Source organism: Pollicipes pollicipes, unplaced genomic scaffold (genome assembly GCF_011947565.3).
Source record: "Pollicipes pollicipes isolate AB1234 unplaced genomic scaffold, Ppol_2.1 Scaffold_6686;HRSCAF=7923_pilon_pilon_pilon, whole genome shotgun sequence".
Taxonomy (NCBI): Eukaryota; Metazoa; Arthropoda; class Thecostraca; order Pollicipedomorpha; family Pollicipedidae; genus Pollicipes; species Pollicipes pollicipes.
This window is the reverse complement of record NW_023596921.1, coordinates 45,607,611-45,625,681: the sequence shown is the minus strand read 5'-3', so window position 1 is coordinate 45,625,681 and position 18,071 is coordinate 45,607,611. Positions and strand designations below refer to the sequence as shown.

Below are 18,071 nucleotides of genomic sequence, written 5' to 3'. Positions count from 1 at the left end.
TAGGGCATCCCTGGATGGAGGTTCCCGAACATCCCAGGTTGGCTGCACCGCATAATCGTGCGACACGTAAAGCCATCCGCACTGCTGTCTGGCGAAAAAGTGGAGGCAGCATTGACCGTTGAATTGGACGGCTCAACTTGCGCGATAGGTTTAGGATATACGCAACGAGCCATGCTTAGCAGGTACACTGAACCCAACGCCAGTCATGCAGACCATTAGGAATCAACTTATAAAAAGTCCCTGCACTTTATTCAGAACTCGTTAGAAGACAGTGGTAATAGCCTTACTCCTCCGAAGAAAAAAAAACAGGAGAATGGAGAACTAGATTGGTTAATATTTCGGCAACATGCCTTCTCCATTCTGCTGGTGTTTCTCCGTGGAATAAGGCTATTACTTGTGTCTTATTTATGCGAATAATGTTCTTCGCGAATGCACTGAACAACTTTTTCAGAACTCATGTGCATTATGCTTGCTTTTACCAAAAGTGTCTTTTTTGGCCTTCAAGTGCTCCATATGTGAACAATAGTTGCGTTCGATTGTGACCCATATATTTATGACAGCCTTCTCGGCCGATGTCTATAACGCACAAGGCCCTCACAGATAACGATCCTTCACATTGGAGACGAATACCACGTGCGCGTGCTCGCTCCGGTGCCAGTGCAAATTGATCTTCTCGCGTGACCTCGCGCTATTTGTAGGTTGACGTCCCCGGGGGCGCGGTGAAACGCGATGGCTTAGCGGACTCGTCACCCGTCAACCACACGTCGGCACTTGGTGCTCCACACAATGTCATGCCATGGCCTGTCGTCAGGGCTGCCAAACGTGCGTGAGCAGTCCATGGTCGTGCTTCCTATGGAATAGGAGTAACGTTGGTTGAGATCTTGGCCTTGTGTGACGGATTACCGAATATATCCCGTAATTTTCGGCATGATTGCAAGTTGGTGCATCTTACATGCCAGCGTAAAAATGAAGACGACCGGATAAAAGTGCAAGTCAGTGGATTCTTCTGAAACTGCGGTGACGAGCTCAGTGAGCCGCCAGCTTCAGCGTATCAGCTACTGTCATAAACCTTAGCAGGGTTATCAAGGTGCCGCCATAAACCATCATAAACCTGGTTTGGCGTGGTCAAGCAGGCATATTATCTCACCCTCCGGGACTACAAGTACCGAAGGTGCGAGCACCGCTATATGGGACTCAAAGTCAAAAGAAGTTAAGGCCAAAGTTAGTTAAGGCAAGCAACGGAAGTCAAAGATGAAACCAAGGGCAAAGTAGAAACGGACAACACCACTTGAAAACTACACTTGGGAATTGCCAAAGTTTTGTCAACAGAACAAAGTCAAAATTTTACCAGATCACTTCTGACATTGGCCAAGTTTGGGTTTTGAGCACCGACCTGTTCCATGTGACAGTGTCTGTGGCAGTGTCTGTCGTCTGTGTGGCGATCTTTGGTCCGATCGCTTCGCTACAGCTAGCATCTGCGGCGATCGGTCCGGGATGTGGCGGGAGTGCGACGTCTGCCGAGCAAACCAACCGCGGCCGTAGTGAGCGGACGGAGGCCGGGCAGCCGGCGTGCGCTGCACGACAAGGCCGGCCTCATGACGACGCGGATCATGGGCGGCACGCGCTCGTCAAACTTTTCATCGTCATTCTGGACACGGTGACCCGGGGCGCGGCGGAGTACTTGCCGGCCAAATTCACCGGTCTTGCGCCTGTACATAAAGGTCGTCGGCCCCACAGACCCGCTGCAGATCAACACATGCACAAGCGGAAGCCGCGTCAGTGAACGGAGCTGCCGACAGCCATTGGCTGAAAGCCGGACGGCGGGTCGATGAGCTGGTTCGCTGACGCGAGTGTTGGCACGACGCAACGAGACCCCCACGCGTTATGAGTGGCAGCTCGTGAATCAGGCATTATGCCCGATGTCCGGCGTACACCCAGAAAAAGTATTGGGCCACTGATATTGATCCCTTAGCATCGCACGTTGATAAACAGCGCATTCAACAGCTAACGCATCGCGTGCAGTTCTTTTGTTTCGGTTGGCTCGCACCTCGGCGTGTTTTTATGTGGGGCGGGCAGACCAATTGGCCGATGCATTCTTTATCGCGAAAGCCTTCCTTGTGCAAATCCCTGATGTAAATGCTTGCCTGATAGGCTGGCTCCAACTCTAACCTAGTCTAATCCATTAACATCCAAACACTATTTCATACCTTTAACATGCAGCCGGGCTGCTGGTTAGATACCCTTCGCTCGGGTGGGGATCATTTTGACCCCCTGAGATTTCAGAAACTGAGAAAGCTAGAGACACCAAACTCATAGGGTGTGTTGGCATGTACTTGACCTTTCTAAGGTCAAGCTTTGAGGCTAAAATGTCGTGACCTTCGGGTCAAATAAGGTCAAACAATGTCAAACTCCTGGATGATCTCCGAAGTGCCCCGAAAACCTACACACTCGTTCTAAGCAAAAGGTCACTGTCAGGACAAACCAACGTGCAACCGGCCTTTATATTTCGGTGGGCACAAAGCAAACTGTACGCCTGTCATAATTTTCTATTCCAATAAACACACATTTATTGGGGTACGTATAAGCATTAGTAGTTAATAACTATTATTACTATTGATATATATATATATATATATATATATATATATTATGCATTATATATGATATAATAACTACTATTGCAGCTAGCTATCATGTTACCATATATTAGTTATAGTTAGTTATTAAGTATGGTTCGTTAATACCAGTTAGAGGTCAGAAAAGTTGGTACATAAGCATTTTGCATGTACCTAAACTTGTCTGGCGGCACTCAGTCTGTGGCAGCACAGCATGCGTGAACTTTTGCTCTTATGCTTCATGGTTATCCGTGTTTCATCGCAGCGCGGTGGAAATTCGGTAGAGCGCATTCGTTTTAAGACGACTTGAATGGTGTCTTAACTATGACGTTAACCAAACTAAGTGGTATGTAACCGATGCTCCTCATCATACTAAGGCATGACTACGTAAGAGCGGAATATGGGCCAGCGCGTACAAGACTCATTCCCCAGAAGCCAGACCTCCGCAGATGCAGCGCAGCGCTTGTCTTATCGCCGCACCCCGCCATTGTGCTGGCGGCACAGCCAGGTTCGTCTGACAGGCCGGCGCAGCGACGATTACCGGAGGACAACGGCGGATGCTGTACCGTCCATCACCGTCAACACATGATCAGGGGCCGCCGCCATTAGCCGCACCCCCGCCGCGTCCTCGTCCGCTCCCCGCTCTGTCTCCGCCTGCCCTCCGCTCTGTCCCGGCCAGCTTCTCTCCGCGTCGACGCCCACTCTCTGGTCTGTTCCCGGCCAGCTTCTCTCTGCTCCGCCGCCCACTCTCTGGTCTGTTCCCGGCCAGCTTCTCTCTGCTCCGCCGCCCACTCTCTGGTCTGTTCCCGGCCAGCTTCTCTCCGCGCCGACGCCCACTCTCTGGTCTGCTCCTGGCCAGCTTCTCTCCGCGCCGACGCCCACTCTCCGCTCTGTCCCGGGCTGTCCTCTCCCTGTCTCTGGCCGATTTCCCCAGCCGGTTTCCCATCATTTGCTCTGTCCCGGCCGGCTGCGCCCTGCTCTGTCCCCGCTTCCTGTTTTGTCCCTTACTCTGCCTCCGCTCCCCACTTTTCCCCTGTTCTTTTCCCACTTGGTTGCTCTCCGCTCAGATTCCCATGAACCGACTTGGTGCTGCCTGTCGCAGGCATACGAGCATTTTCGAGGTGTAGGACAATGCTGTCCACCCTAATGTCCGCTCCATACACTTTGGCTTGCTTTCTGCTCGTCGCCACCACAGTCTCTCCGCTCCTCGATTTCACCAGACGTTTACCCTTCACTCACCAGTGCGGCATTGGCATCCCTTGCCAGATATGCTGTGCTTCGGAGTTTCGTGTACATATCTTCGTATCTTTACACCCTTTTTGATCCAGCCAACTTTCCTCATTATCATCATCATCACATCACATCACATCATCATCATCATCACACTCCGACCAACACATGCGTCTGTCAGTGGGCGCCTTCCAGAGATTCTCTTGGTCCACTTTTAACCTTTTTGAATAACTTATATGTACGTTGTGTTGTTTTACGTCGCCTCACATGTGTTTTTAAACTGGTTTATGATTTTATTAGCAGTTGCCACCTTGTAGTGTCATGTGTCTTGGTCAAGTGCCTCACCCTGCCACTGTTTATGCTGTCCTCCTTTGTCTTCGGCTTTTCCTTTCCGTGCCCTCATTGGCTGTCCAATATCTCCCTTCGCAGTTGGGTAGCAGTCTTGTTAACTCCTCCCAAAATGCCACATGTTTTAACGGGGTAATTTGTAACGCCGTCGTCTGCTGTGGACAGCCTCTTGTAAGAAACTGATGATTGAAAACTAGAGAAAAAGAGTGATTGAAAAGAAGAAAACAAGATAGAGGAATAGAAAGAGAAAGAGATAGAGAGAGCGAGAGAGAGAGAGGAGGTGAAGGGGAAGGGGAGGGGGAGGGGAAGGGAATGGAAAGAGAGGGAGAAGGAGAGGAAGAGGAAGAGGAAGAGAAAGGGAAAGAAAGAGAGAGAGGGAAAGGAAGAGGGAGAGGGGGAGGAAGAGGGAAAGAGAGAGAGAGAGAGAAGAGAGAGGGTGAGGGCTATGTATGTACACACACACATGTATATATATATATATATATATATATATATATATATATATATATATATATATATATATACGGGTAAATTGTGCGCTGTTTGGTGTATGCGGACGTCTTTACTTTAATCGTAAAACTGTACAAACATCACCTTGGCAAGGTAAACTGTTGCATATGCTATAATTACGATACTATCACGTAAAGCCTATCTTGTTTGGTGTTTACTGTTCATTGTCCTTCCACGTGGATATAGGATGTCACCAAATCGTAGCGCTGACTCAATTAAAACGGATGTGAAATCCACCCAACCTGCGGTGTGATGTGTTATTGTAACGGTGACCCACAAATAAAGAAATTGTATATGTTACAGTGATGAGTGCAAGATTTTACCGAATACACATAAAGTTTTGCTGATTGACTTACACCACCATATAATGACCCGTTTTGGGTATATGTTACATTATTTCATAACCTCAGTTTCAACGAAAAGTCATGATTGCCCAAATACTTCTGGGGCCTACCTGATTGATTCTCAGCCAGCTGGACTCGTTTCGAGAAGTGGTTTCTTCCAAACGGCGATGTTTCTGTTCACCTGGTCCTTGAGTTTGTCGATGAACACAAAATAAACAACAAGTCGGTGGCCGTGTTTTGTGGACATTGGTCATTGATTGCATTTCAAAGCATGAAGTCACTCGATGCTTGTTGAAATGGACCTACCCCCGCAGATTAGTGATATGTGGTTGGCAACCGGTTTTTCGGGACATTCTTGAGCCAATGTGTGGCATTTCTGTAAGCCAAGTCATTTCTGACGTATTGCGGTGGTCCTGTTCTCATATGTGTGCTCCGCTGACCCAGACTAACGCTTTGGCGCTGGTTCACTAAAGCTTGCGATATCTGTGCGCACCTAATAGCCGTATCTTCCTTTTTCAGGAAAAGCTACCCACGTGTACTTTCACGTCACCGTGATGAGCCTGGACTCCATTGACGAGGGCTCTATGGTAAGAACGCAGTCCCCTGAGCTGCGTGTGGACACAGCAATGTCCACAACTATTCAAAGGCATTGCCTTGGTTATACAAACTAAAGGTTAGCACAGAATACTCGTATGCGACGTAACGAGCTGTCGTGTCACTCGCGGCGCCTAGTGACTGCACGATCGCAATGCACTATACAGTGTGTAACTGAATGATGTATGTAATGAGTGATGCAGCTGCGTTGATGTATCCACCAACAACATGCGAGCCGAGGCCTGCTGAAATATTATCCCTCCAGACACTCGATCCAACATTCAGATCCCAAGGCTGGCGGTCGTGACAACTGAGGCATACGTTAGTCCTCTCCGGCTTCAATAGCTTCACAGCATTTGCAAGCTTTTGTGATTTGCCATTGCCCCCCCCCCCCCTCCCCCCACTGGCGCCCACCCACTGGCCGCCACACTAATACGTGGCCAGGTTGTACAGAAGGTGCCATGCAGCCACGGCGTGAAGAGTCTTGCATTGCCATATGTATATTGTCGAACAAATCTTGAGATAACTGCATATGAACATCGTCGATGTAGCAGCACTGGGCTGGATGTAACCTTGGTGTTAGATAACCATTTTGGTCATGGGCGTCAGATGAAGACATTGCTTAATAATGTATGGTATCCAAAACGACTGTATGGCACTAGCTAGGTACCTGAGATGCAAAAGTTATGTCACGAGGGGATAATACCACATATTTCTGCGCTGTAAATGTGTGAGAACGAGGCTATGGTTCAGTAAACCAGCGTAATACTATTTTGAAACTGTGAGATCAGACGTGTATATATCTCGATTTCAGTTGGAATGCCATCGATTTTCTGCTGAACAACTCGGAAGATAACGTCTAAGAGTTCGAGCGAGTGCTTATAGTTTTAAGCCTGCGCCAGCGCGAGATCAAACGGGGGGGGGGGGGGCATACTACCCAACGCCATCAGGGGTGGTGCAATAGCCAAAATTTACCCTTTAATAACGAGGGTTAAGGCTTAGGAGGATGCTGGCACCACGCAGTCCGAGGAATGAGCGGCGTGATTTGGTCGCGTCGTAGATCTCGGCCGATCGTCCACAGTTGAGCACATACTCACACTGTGGCATCGGTGGCCACGCTGACTTTTTTAAGGGGGCCAGCCGCCTGCCTTGATGCAGCTGCGTCTTGGATGGGTGGGATGGGGGAGGGGGCGAGGTTAGCAAGCCTCCCGCCGCTTGCCGACGGCGCCCCGCGGCACGTGCAGCGTAGCTCCTGACGGTCGCACCTGATGACAACGGTCGGCGTGTCATCGCGCGCTGGGCATGTCTTGCAGCGACAGTGGAGCCGGTATACGCCCCCCCCCCCCCCCGCCCCCGTTGTCTCCTTTCGGTAGGGCCTGCCATCCCAGCCCCAATTTAAGCAGATTTGCAGGTGGACAAAAAAGGTCAAGAGCGCTGCAAACTAGCTCTTTTCACGACATAGCTGAGGCGCTAAGATGGCGTACACTTTTCGATGACGTTGATGGTACATGAGTGACATGAGCCTGTGACTTGTACATGGCTGGTACTGGAGATGGTACATGAGCCTGTGACTTTGCGTTAATGATGGATTGCTTAATGGCATTGGCAATGAACAGACTCATGGGGAAACCGAGCAAACACATGTTGACTTAAACAAACAACTACGACGACCTAATAATACTTACCTTGTTGCCTCACATTGCATGCATTCACAAAGTCTCCCCTAATCAGCAGCGTGTGTGTGCGTAGGAGATCAAAGTGCTCTTACATAATGAAATCGCTGTGAATTGCGCTCAGCATCATTCTAGAATCTGTGCTCTTGCTCGCTTACCTCGCCGGCCTGCCGAGCACGACGAATGAGCTCGACTCAAGGCAGCATCGACCCGGGCCGAGCCCTCCAAACCACAACCATTCAGCCAACTGCCAACATCGACCTGGGCCGGGATCGGCAACCCATAGACACTCAGCGCACTCCTGTGGGACATAACTGCAAGCTCCACTGGTCTACTGAATCATGGTTGTCAAAAAGGATTTAAAAATATCTGTTGATGGTATGAAGTTAAGGACGGGTGACTTCTTTGAATATCGTTTCTCTTTCATGCGCATTCGCAATCCTTGTAGCGTTTAGAGAAAATAGAAAATTGATTAATAGAATAGCGCAGGTTGTCCCGCTTCGCGGTTCTTGACTCGAATTTTATGCTGGAACGAATTTAAATCCGTAAAAATGCCTCTAATTCCGATTTTGAGAACGAAAGAAAGCTTAAACTTCTAAAAACCAGCTTTTCCCAAATTCCCAAATAACTGGAGCAGAGGCACTTTGCGTTTTGTTTGTGACCATAATCCCCGTAACTTTAACCATTTCAACACTCCCTAATGCAAGGGCCGCCACCGGGAATACATGTAGCATCGGACCGATGTCAAAACCTTTTCGGAATCCTTACAGCGTAAGCGGAGCACTGCAAGCAATAAAAATGTTAGATATGCCTTGGGAGCATGTCGCTACGTCGCACACACTTAAGCCGCGTCCGACCGGGAAAAGCCAACTTCCCCTACGGTCTTCCGAGCACAGGGTAAAAACGAACGATTGCAGCAGCATGAACGTGTTGCATCACCTGTGCATCTATCAAGTTGGTGCCCTTGGTGTAAATTTGAAGCTTTTATCTACCAAGATCAGTGACCTAGGTCAGGTTAAAGAGGTCAACATCTAAACGACTTTGACCATAAATAGCTTGTTTGTGGTTTATTTACCATTGCTCAAACCTGCTCTTCGAATAAAAATGCTTCTTTTTCAGAAAAGGTGAGCTCGGTGACCTGAAGTCATGTCGGTGTTTGTTATTTTTCGTAAATAATGTACATTTGTAGGTACGTTTATGTGGTTTCGTTCTTTGTATGTGAGGTAGAGTACTAGCTCACATGCACCGTCACCATATGACATGGCTTTGGCTCAGGTTACGACTTACCTCTAAGGATACCTTCGTAGAACACATGCTGAGCTCAAAATAAACAGCTCTTTAACGTAATTTTGGGCTTAGAATTCGAATACTCCATTGGAAACAGGCTGTAGTATCATTCTAATGCATAATGAAGTCACAATATGTCACGCAAGCACATACCAGGTCATACGATGTCATCCAAGATCAATGACCCATGTTGCCAGTAGTGGAAAGGCCAGATGAACGAGTGCGACGTGTGTAACCATCTCATCGTGTTGTGTTACAATTTCACGTACCAGCATACTTGTCAGCAAAGGGGCTATATATGATGTTGACAACGGCTAAGTGATCTTGAGTGCATGTACATGTATAATACAGTATTTCTGACCACAGAAAGACACGATACGCATAAGATAGACCCGGTTGGCTGTTGAATTTTTCATTTGGATGGTTTATGGGTTCGACCTAACCTGGCCTGAGATGGCTTCTAGGTAAGCCTTAAATAATATCCTTGTGTCTGGAATAACTTTATCCCACAGCTGCACCTAATAGAACTAATTTAGAAAAAACATTGTGGAAAAGTATCGTTTTTGTAGGCTCCTGGTAAACCAATATGGAACGGTGACCTGATCTGACTTGACTCTTCTGGAGGAACAAAAATTGTTGAAATAGCCTCCCCAAAGTCTTAAGTTTTATGTCCGTGCCCTCCATATCCGTAATCACGCGTTAGCGTAGATTTTAACTGCATCTCTAGAAACGACCGTTTTTGACCTTTCGTGACCTATAGTGACCTCAAATTCAACCTGAGGTCAACATTTTTGTACGCAGTCTTCATCAATTGACATAATTTTCACAACGGTATCGTTGTTGTTCTCATACGGCGTCTGAAAGTTAGAGATTTCAGGGGGAATTCAACTTCCTCGGACGAGCTCGATTGTTTCTGACCCCGGGCCGGGCGCAGGCTAGCAAATTACTTTTGAGGAGTTTTATATTAATACTTTGAATCGTTTCATTGAAGCGTCAAATGGCATCACACATGTTGATAAGCTCCTGCTGGTATGAATCTGTCGATTGGTTTCATTGTTATTGCTGATCTTCATGATTGCTGTTGAATCCTTCTGTTAGTCAGGTCGCTGAAACGTTGACCTCGCAGTGTTAACTACCGCACACTTTTTCATGGAAATGTGCTCTACATAGTATGGAAAGCCAAATTAGCCTGGCTGCTACGGCGGCGGATCTAGCCTGGAGTTGTTTTTTTGGGAGGGGAGGGGGGGCGGCGGCAACCGTTCGTCGCCAGCTGGCTGGTGTGGGATCCGAGGTCTGGTGCATGGTGCCTCTCGCTGGTACCCAGTAGGGACACCATTCAAACACTGAAATGCTTTTGGATCTGCTATATACAGCATGCACGTTTACAAAGCTCGTAACATGAGATATTACTTTCAAGAGAAGACGAAACTTTTTTGAAGTTCTGGGAATGTTTTGGGGCCAAAACGCACCCTCAGAGGTTTTTTTTGGGGGGGGGCACGGCCCCGTGCCCCCCCCCCCCACCCCCCAGGATCCGCCTGTGGGCTGATATATGTGTAACCTTGAGCATTTCTCAGAATTCAGGATGGCGCCGCCGCCATCTTTAATTCCAAACAGTTTTCTTATTTTGATCTGGATGGCGTTGATGGTCGTGTTGTATCTCTTTATTGGGTTAGCATGGATGGCGAGTCTATTTCTGTTCTCATCGTTAGGCTGCGAGTAACGCCAAATTACATGTCAAATTTCAAGCCCAGAGAAGGCCTTTGAGGTACAGCGTCACATCTAAGGAGATCCTGAGCGCAGTTCAACCGTCCAGCATCCGTCACATTCCTCTACTACTTTTCATAATTATCATCATTCTGTTCATCTAGACCCCCTCCGTTATCTTCGATGTCCTTCTTTCTGCTTGTGCAACGGCTATAGCATGCAATTTCTCCCAAACACTTCTAGTGGCCTGTAAGTGAAAAGGCTGCTTTGTCACTGCAGTTGCAGAGTTGCGCGCTGCAGCTATTGGTAGATATGATTGTGAAGACTTCGACGCTCCAACCGAACTTGGCAGTATCCCTAGCTTCCCTTCTTCAGGGAGGGGGATTACGGGCAACTTTGGAGTGGGGGTCAGGAGTGTGGTGGGGCAGTCCGAGCCTCCGAGCCTTAAGATCAGGCTTTCTTGCGGTCCCAAGAACTGATCAGACGACGCGCTACGGTAGCTAACGGAGGTCAGCCACACCTGATTCGCTGGCACTACGGTCGCGCATGTCACTTGCCTGTGTCTCGCTGTCACTTGCCTGTGTCTCGCTGACACTTGCCGGTGGTCTAGCTGTCACTTGCCTGTGTCTCGCTGTCACTTGCCTGTGTCTCGCTGTCACTTGCCTGTGTCTCGCCTTGACACTTGCCTGTGTCTCGCTGACAACTTGCCTGTGTCTCGCTGACACTTGCCTGGGGCCTCGCTGTTCACTTGCCTGTGTCTCGCTATCTACTTGCCCTGTGTCCTCGCTGTCATTTGCCTTGTGTCTCGCTGTCACTTGCCTGTGTCTCGCTGGTCACGTGCCTGTGTCTCGCTGTCACGTGCATGTGGCTCGCTGGCCACTTGCCTGGTGTCTCGCTGTCACTTGCCCTGTTGTCTCGCTGACACTTGCCTTGCGTCTCGCTGGACACCTGTCAGCGTTCGCGCCCGTTAGTAGCTTCCTCCTGAACACGGCTGGGAAAGGTGCTTCGTCCTCTCCTCACTTTTCAGCTTCGTGTAAGCGAGCATAATTGTGGTGACGCTGCCATGAAGGAAATACGGGGGCATTGCCTGGGCAGTTGCTGCTGAAGGAAGAAGTTGTAGTTCCCGCCCCCAAGCAGGAGCATGAGCGCCAACAGTGTAGGCTTGAAGAGGCATGTCACACACGTGCTTCTGGTCACGTGCTCTTTGGCTGTCGTCTCCAGGTAGTCCCTCAGCTCTTGGTGCGTCTTGGCGTCTTTCGAGTACAACCTCTGCAGCAAATGGCGACAGCAAGGTGTACTCTTCCCGACTCACCCACCAGGCTTTGTAACTACAGCGCTGCAAGAGGCCCTGAAATCCGAACGCACCTCAGCTCCCGACAAGCCTCCGTCCGCAGAAGAATCGCGGGCGAATCTCACTGCCGTCAGGTTCAGTCAGCAGTGAAACGCGGCATGGCTGTCGAAAGTCCACAGGTCGGAAGAGCCAGCCGGTTGGATGGGTTTCAATGTTCAGCAAGACCGGGCGGTGGCGGGCTTCGCCCCTAAGTCTAAGGCGATCGTGGTGTTTGGGCTGATGGTCGACTCACCGCCTGACAGATATTATTCTGTCTACGCTTACGTGTCTCGAAATGATTCGCAATGCTCTCCGGGTGCAACACACGCATTTTAGAGCCGACCTCGACTGGTATCAGACTGCATGCCAAGTCTAATCCAGCGACCCCTAGCGCCTGACCAGCCTCATACTTCACTCGCACAGGCATGATGCACACTCCCGTGAATGTCCTGGGCTGTGTAGGTACGCTGACGAGGGGACCTGTCGTCAGCGTAACTATGAGCGCAGCGTTTGGTGGCGGCGTCACCAGCAGGACAAACGGAAAGGCCTTTAACAGCGCCCTCAGGGCATACCGTCTCATTATCCTGCCGCAAGTCTTTTACGTACCAGTAGCTGAGCGACTGCACGGGAGCAGCACACAAACTAGTGTAACAAGGGGCATTGAGCACCAACAGGATGCGGATCGATCGCCCGACGGAGCATAAACACTATCAATCTAGCCCCGGAGTCGCCAGCGTTTAGCCGGACGTGATTTTACTATGCTTATGTACGTTGTTACGCTGTTTGATCTGTACCCAGCTACTCTGCTCTAGCTGTCTTTCGGCTTGCACTGTTTTCTAGGCAGCAGACAGCCTCGCTTCCGATTAAAGCCACTTTAACGGGATTTCAGCTCCCTTTGGGGCTACAGAAGCGTGATTTGTGAGCTAAAATATCACGTCCTGGCAGAGTTGTGAGCCACACATGGCGTGTCGCGTTGCAGAGACGAGTTTCTGAATGAGCACTGTAGTACATCCGATAGTACATGTCTATGTATGCGTTATAGTCTGTTATAGACATGTGCATATAACGCACTATTCCATGCATTGTGATTCATAACACATGTAGCCGATGCGAGTTGTACCCTTCCAATGAGTACGAGGAGATGACAAACGGCATATATCAACCAAAAGAAAGGATTTGACTGCGTTGTAATTCAGTTCGACCTTTGGATTTTTCGTTGACCTTGACGGTGACCCGATGCATTAAAATAACCGCCGAAACGGGCTGTCTGCCATCGAAAATTCTCATCAACTGATATCACACGATCCCCTAAGTCATCGCGATAAAACCTTGAAACTGGACCAGTATTTAACATGACGGCGGTCGCCATATTAAATCTGATAAATGTGCAAAGTCGCGCAAGAGCAACCAAGCTAATATGGCTCTACTACCGATGTACAGCTAGCTATACAGGATGTTTGTTTGCAAAAGATTGCGGAAGTTTGTTTACATTGCATGGTCTCATATGACAAGTATTATGGGGGCAACTCGACTGCACAAACCCATTCAAGTGAAACGCGTCTTGTATAAAACACGCGTTGGATAAATAGCGTACAGTTACATACTTATATCATCTAAAAATGCAGTTCCTGTGAGTGGTACCCTTGCAACAAGCACGAGAAGACAATGAGTGCTAAATATAGCTCAATAAAGGGGATTGTGGTGGTTCATGACAAAATTTGACCTATGGCTTTCGATTTGACCTTGACTTTGACCTCATTCATTACAACTGACAGAAAGGGACTCCCCGTCATAGAAAACCCGCAACACCGGTGTCACGCGAGCCTCAATGTCATCGAGAAAAAGAGCTTCGAAGCTGGGCCAACACTCAAGATGGAGGCCGCCGCCAATGAATTCTAAGAAGTGCTCAAAGCTGGACAAGTAGCAATTTTTCCAGTTGGGTATCCTGGCTACAAAGCCCAGTATTTTCATCATCACGGCCTAATATTTTCTGTACGCCACATCACATGACCACAAAGTCCTATGGTTGGGGACGACACGCGCCTGTTGACGGTCGCTGCTAGGTTTGTTTGTTTTGTTGTTTGTTTGTTTTTTGTCTGCCCGTCAGCATTAAGAGAAAGCGTTACCAGATTAAACAAATCGCTCTCACAAAGGAACACGAGTTTTATATTGTACTCCTTGAGTTTGCGAGCACTTTGGGGGGGGGGGGGGGGGCTCCTATTTTGGGAGAATGTGACATGGGATCAGTAAGAAGGGACGTATGCAGCCTGACTGAAGGGTTGTCATGGAAAGGCGAGTGACAGGGAGTTGTGAGGTTAGTGGTTGTGTTGTGCAGTAAATTGATGACGTTGGAGTAATCGTAGGACATGGAGAACAGAAACAAAGCGTCTCGTGTTTCGAAGATGGGCATTGTCAGCACACGTATCAGTTGAAGGAAATGATGGTATTCATGTCAATGCTAGCAGCGGTGGAAGAAATAACTTATCGATACAGATGGAGCCAACAAATAAAATGAGAAAGGAAATGGTTGCAATGAGATGGGAATGAAAACAAGCACCAAACTTACCGGTAGGTTAGGTAGTAGGTTAGGTAGGTAGGTAGTAGGTTAGGTAGTGATACCAAAGCAGGTGTCACACTTCTATATACCATGTTATATACAGTGTGTCAGGCTGGAACAAAGTTAAAAGGTGGAGTAAAAAAGGAAGATAAAGGTAAAACTTCCCTGCCAGCCCTTACATCAAACGCCCCGTCAGTACGCATGACTCCACGCATTCCAGCTGACAATAGTGCTGACGACGGATGGAACAGGGCCATGAAGGACAGCGGTCTGGTCGGGAGATCGGTCAATAAGGGGGAGGGGGGTCAGGTTACGGCCAGGGTCAGGTCAGGGCGTTGGCGTTAGTGTTGGCCGGAGGGTGGGGCATGGAGCGGAGCGGGATCGTCGAAGTGCGCTTTGAGAGTTGGTAGGGGGGATAGATGTCGGACAGCTAAGACTCCGGAAATTGTAATGGTCTGAAGAGAACGGAAAGACAGCAGGAGATGGCAAGAAGCAAGACACAGATGTGTGTGTGGGATATACAATGAAATAGCGCGTGAATGATGAAAAGGAGGGGGTTGTAGCAATGAAGTAATTGGGAGCTGATGTAGGAGGTTTTTAGCAATCTATTTTTTCTTAACCCGTCTCCCTTGAAACCCTGTTGTTCATTTTTTGAAAGTGATGGCCAACTATTTTGGGGGAGTGGGGCTGCACTGGATTTTATTCTCGCGCGTGGCACGTTTTGTGCAAAGTTGGAAACGAGAAAGATACCTATATTCTTCAGTATGCCCTTCAAGCATTACATGCCAGGCGTGTGTGGTTTTGGCTTCCAAGCTACTGTAATTTTAGTATGTCACAAATGTAATGCGTTTCACATAGGAAGCTTGGGTGGCTTTGCTTTGCCAACACACTAATGCTTTGACTCTGTCAATATTTGTCCACCTTTGACTTTTTCAACCCACTAATGCCACATAGTTTGTATTGTGTACACAACCCAACACAACGGCAGTGGAAGAAGTGATCATATCAGATCCCCTTGTGTTAGAGCAAGATGCTAGGGCGGGTATCTACAGGCGTATGGCCTAGAACACTGAGATTTACGGTAGACTGGCTGCTTGTTAGCCGGCGCTATCGTAATGTATGAAAATGATCGTACCGCATCTCGCCAGACCGACAGTGGATCTTCGCTTTCGGGAGTTACAATCCCGATACTCGCGTGTAACCTATGCGTGACCTGACGCAGTACCGGCTGGTGTGCGGATACTCGACTTGACCCCGGGACGCGCCCAGCAAAAGCTCCTGAGGCCGCGACCTTTGGTTAACAGACGTAGGCGCCAGACAACTTCGTTCGGCGCTAGCCGCGGTGTTCGCTGCCCAGCAGCCGTGTGTGTCAGAGCCTGTTCTTCACCCGTTGCCGACGGCGGTGCTCACTGTTTGGGATGGGTATGTGGCGGTGTTCGTAGACTGACAGACGTCTGTGTTCGGCATCTCCACCTAGTAATGACAGCGTCGCGCACTGGTTGGCATAGGTGCGTGGCGGTGCTTGTAGACTGACAGACGCCTGTGTTCGGCATCTCCATCCAGTGTTGACAGCGATGTGCACTGGTTGGCAGACGTACGCGGCAGACATCTTCTTCGCGCAGAGCTGGCGCGATGAGCGACTGCGCTTCAACCAGAAAATGCCGAATCAGACCGGCTACTACCGGCTGCTGCCTCTGCACTGGCTCAAGGACATATGGCACCCAGATTCTTACTTCAAAAACGCCAAACAGGTCACTTTCCAAGAGATGACCATCCCGAACCACTACGTCTGGCTGTACAACGATAACAGCATTCTCTACATGGTCAAGTGAGTGCTAGATTGTTAGAAACAGAGAGAGAGAGAGAGAGAGAGAGAGAGAGGGAGAGAGAGAGAGAGTGCTTCCGCTGCAGCTGACTTTAAGACATGTGTGCCCTGTCGTCTTGTTTGTAGCGATCTCAGACCGACTATTGCGCACAGTTACAGATGAGGCGCTCCTTGTCCGTCCCGATCACTCAGTTACTTACAGTGTCTGCCTACCGATTCACTAATAGCTGGTGGTGTGTGTTGAAACGCTGTTCACTATTTGCTCCTGACTGGGTCGGCCGGCGGCCAGTGTCAGCTGACGCCGAAAAGCCAGGTGACCTAGGAGGGCAGAACGTACCATGCCATGCATTGTAAAATGTTAGGGTTTTGCTGAAAGATTCTGTCGTTGACCTGGATTTTCACAATAGGACAGTGAAATCAGAGCTCACGCAACAGGCGCTGCTTGGAATAGGCACTGATCCCAGAAAAATTAATCTAAAGGCTCGGACTAAATTATTGAGAAAGATTGACGATCATTATTGTCAGAATAATCGTTTTTTATGTATGAACAACCAGCAGACGATTCTGCGCGGGCTGGCATCGCATCTGTTAGTTGGAACGATCATAATCTCCATTTGGTTCAGTTAGAACTGTCGGCGAGTGTCTCAAAACTCAGCTGGCGGGGCCTGTCAGAAGCAGGTCTATCAGCTGCTGAGCATGGACCAGTACTAAGCTGATCTTCGGTCAGAACTAGGCTGATCGTCGGTCAGTACTAAGCTGATCACCGGTCAGTACTAAGCTGATCGTCGGTCAGTACTAAGCTGATTGCCGGTCAGTGCTAAGCTGATCACCGGTCAGTGCAAAGCTGATCACCGGTCAGTACTAAGCTGATCGTCGGTCAGTGCGAAGCTGATATACCGGTCAGTACTAAGCTGATCGTCGGTCAGTACTAAGCTGATCATCGGTCAGTACTAAGCTGATCGTCGGTCAGTACTAAACTGATCACTGGTCAGTACTAGGCTAATCGTCGCTCAGCACTAACCTGATCGTCGGTCATCACTAAGCTGATCACCGGTCAGTACTAAGCTGATCACTGGTCAGTGCTAAGCTGATCTTCGGTCAGTACTAGGCTGATCGTCGGTCAGTACTAAGCTGATCACCGGTCAGTACTAAGCTGATCGCCGGTCAGTACTAAGCTGATCGTCGGTCAGTACTAAGCTGATTGCCGGTCAGTGCTAAGCTGATCACTGGTCAGTACTAAACTGATCACTGGTCGGTACTAAGCTGATCGTCGCTCAGTACTAAGCTGATCGCCGGTCAGTACGAAGCTGATCGCCGGTCAGTACTAAGCTGATCGCCGGTCAGTGCTAAGCTGATCGTCGGACAGTACTAAGCTGATCGCCGGTCGGTACTAGGCTGATCGTCGGTCAGTAGTAAGACGTCTTGGTACTGGCTGTCAGCTGATAGCCCCGTGCTGGCTGTCATCTGATGACCGTGCGCTGACCATCGACTGATGACCGTGTACTGACCGTCGACTGATGACTGGGCACCGCCTGTCGTCACGTTCGCGGGCGCCCCGGACGATAATTTGTCACAATCCTGGACCGATCGGCCCCGGACACAGGCCCGCGGCTGCTGTACGCAGGCCACGTTCTCGCCTTGACCAGCCGCTGAATCTTGTTCCATGCCCCGCTCGAGGTGTCGAATTTGTTTTTCGCACCCGGCTAGACGTTTTCTGAATGTGTTGGCGTAATAAGAGCCTGCATATCTTGAATGACATGTCAACAACAAGACGCGCGGGTTTAAGAGATTAGAGGGGCTGAGCTGAGCTGTGCTGCACCGCCGAAACCACTTAAGATAACAGCTGCGTGTGTTTTTGGCGCTCACTGGCGAGCGTTTTTGGCGCAGACGCGCGGCACTTTGCGGGTAATGTTTCAGGCCGCGTCACGTTGCTGACTGTTGCCTACCTTTTGCCGTCAGAATTGCGAGATGCGTTTTCGTTCTGATGGCGTGTTGTCGCAGAAGATAGGCAGTTCCCAGGCCGATGTCCAGATAATGATTTCATGTCTCTCCAT

The 18,071-nt window shown here is 49.3% G+C and overlaps 1 pseudogene; it reads left to right on the top strand.

Annotated features, from left to right (window-relative positions):
* LOC119107764 (glycine receptor subunit alpha-4-like) overlaps positions 1-18,071 on the top strand; it is a 78,525-nt pseudogene that overhangs the window by 51,318 nt on the left and 9,136 nt on the right.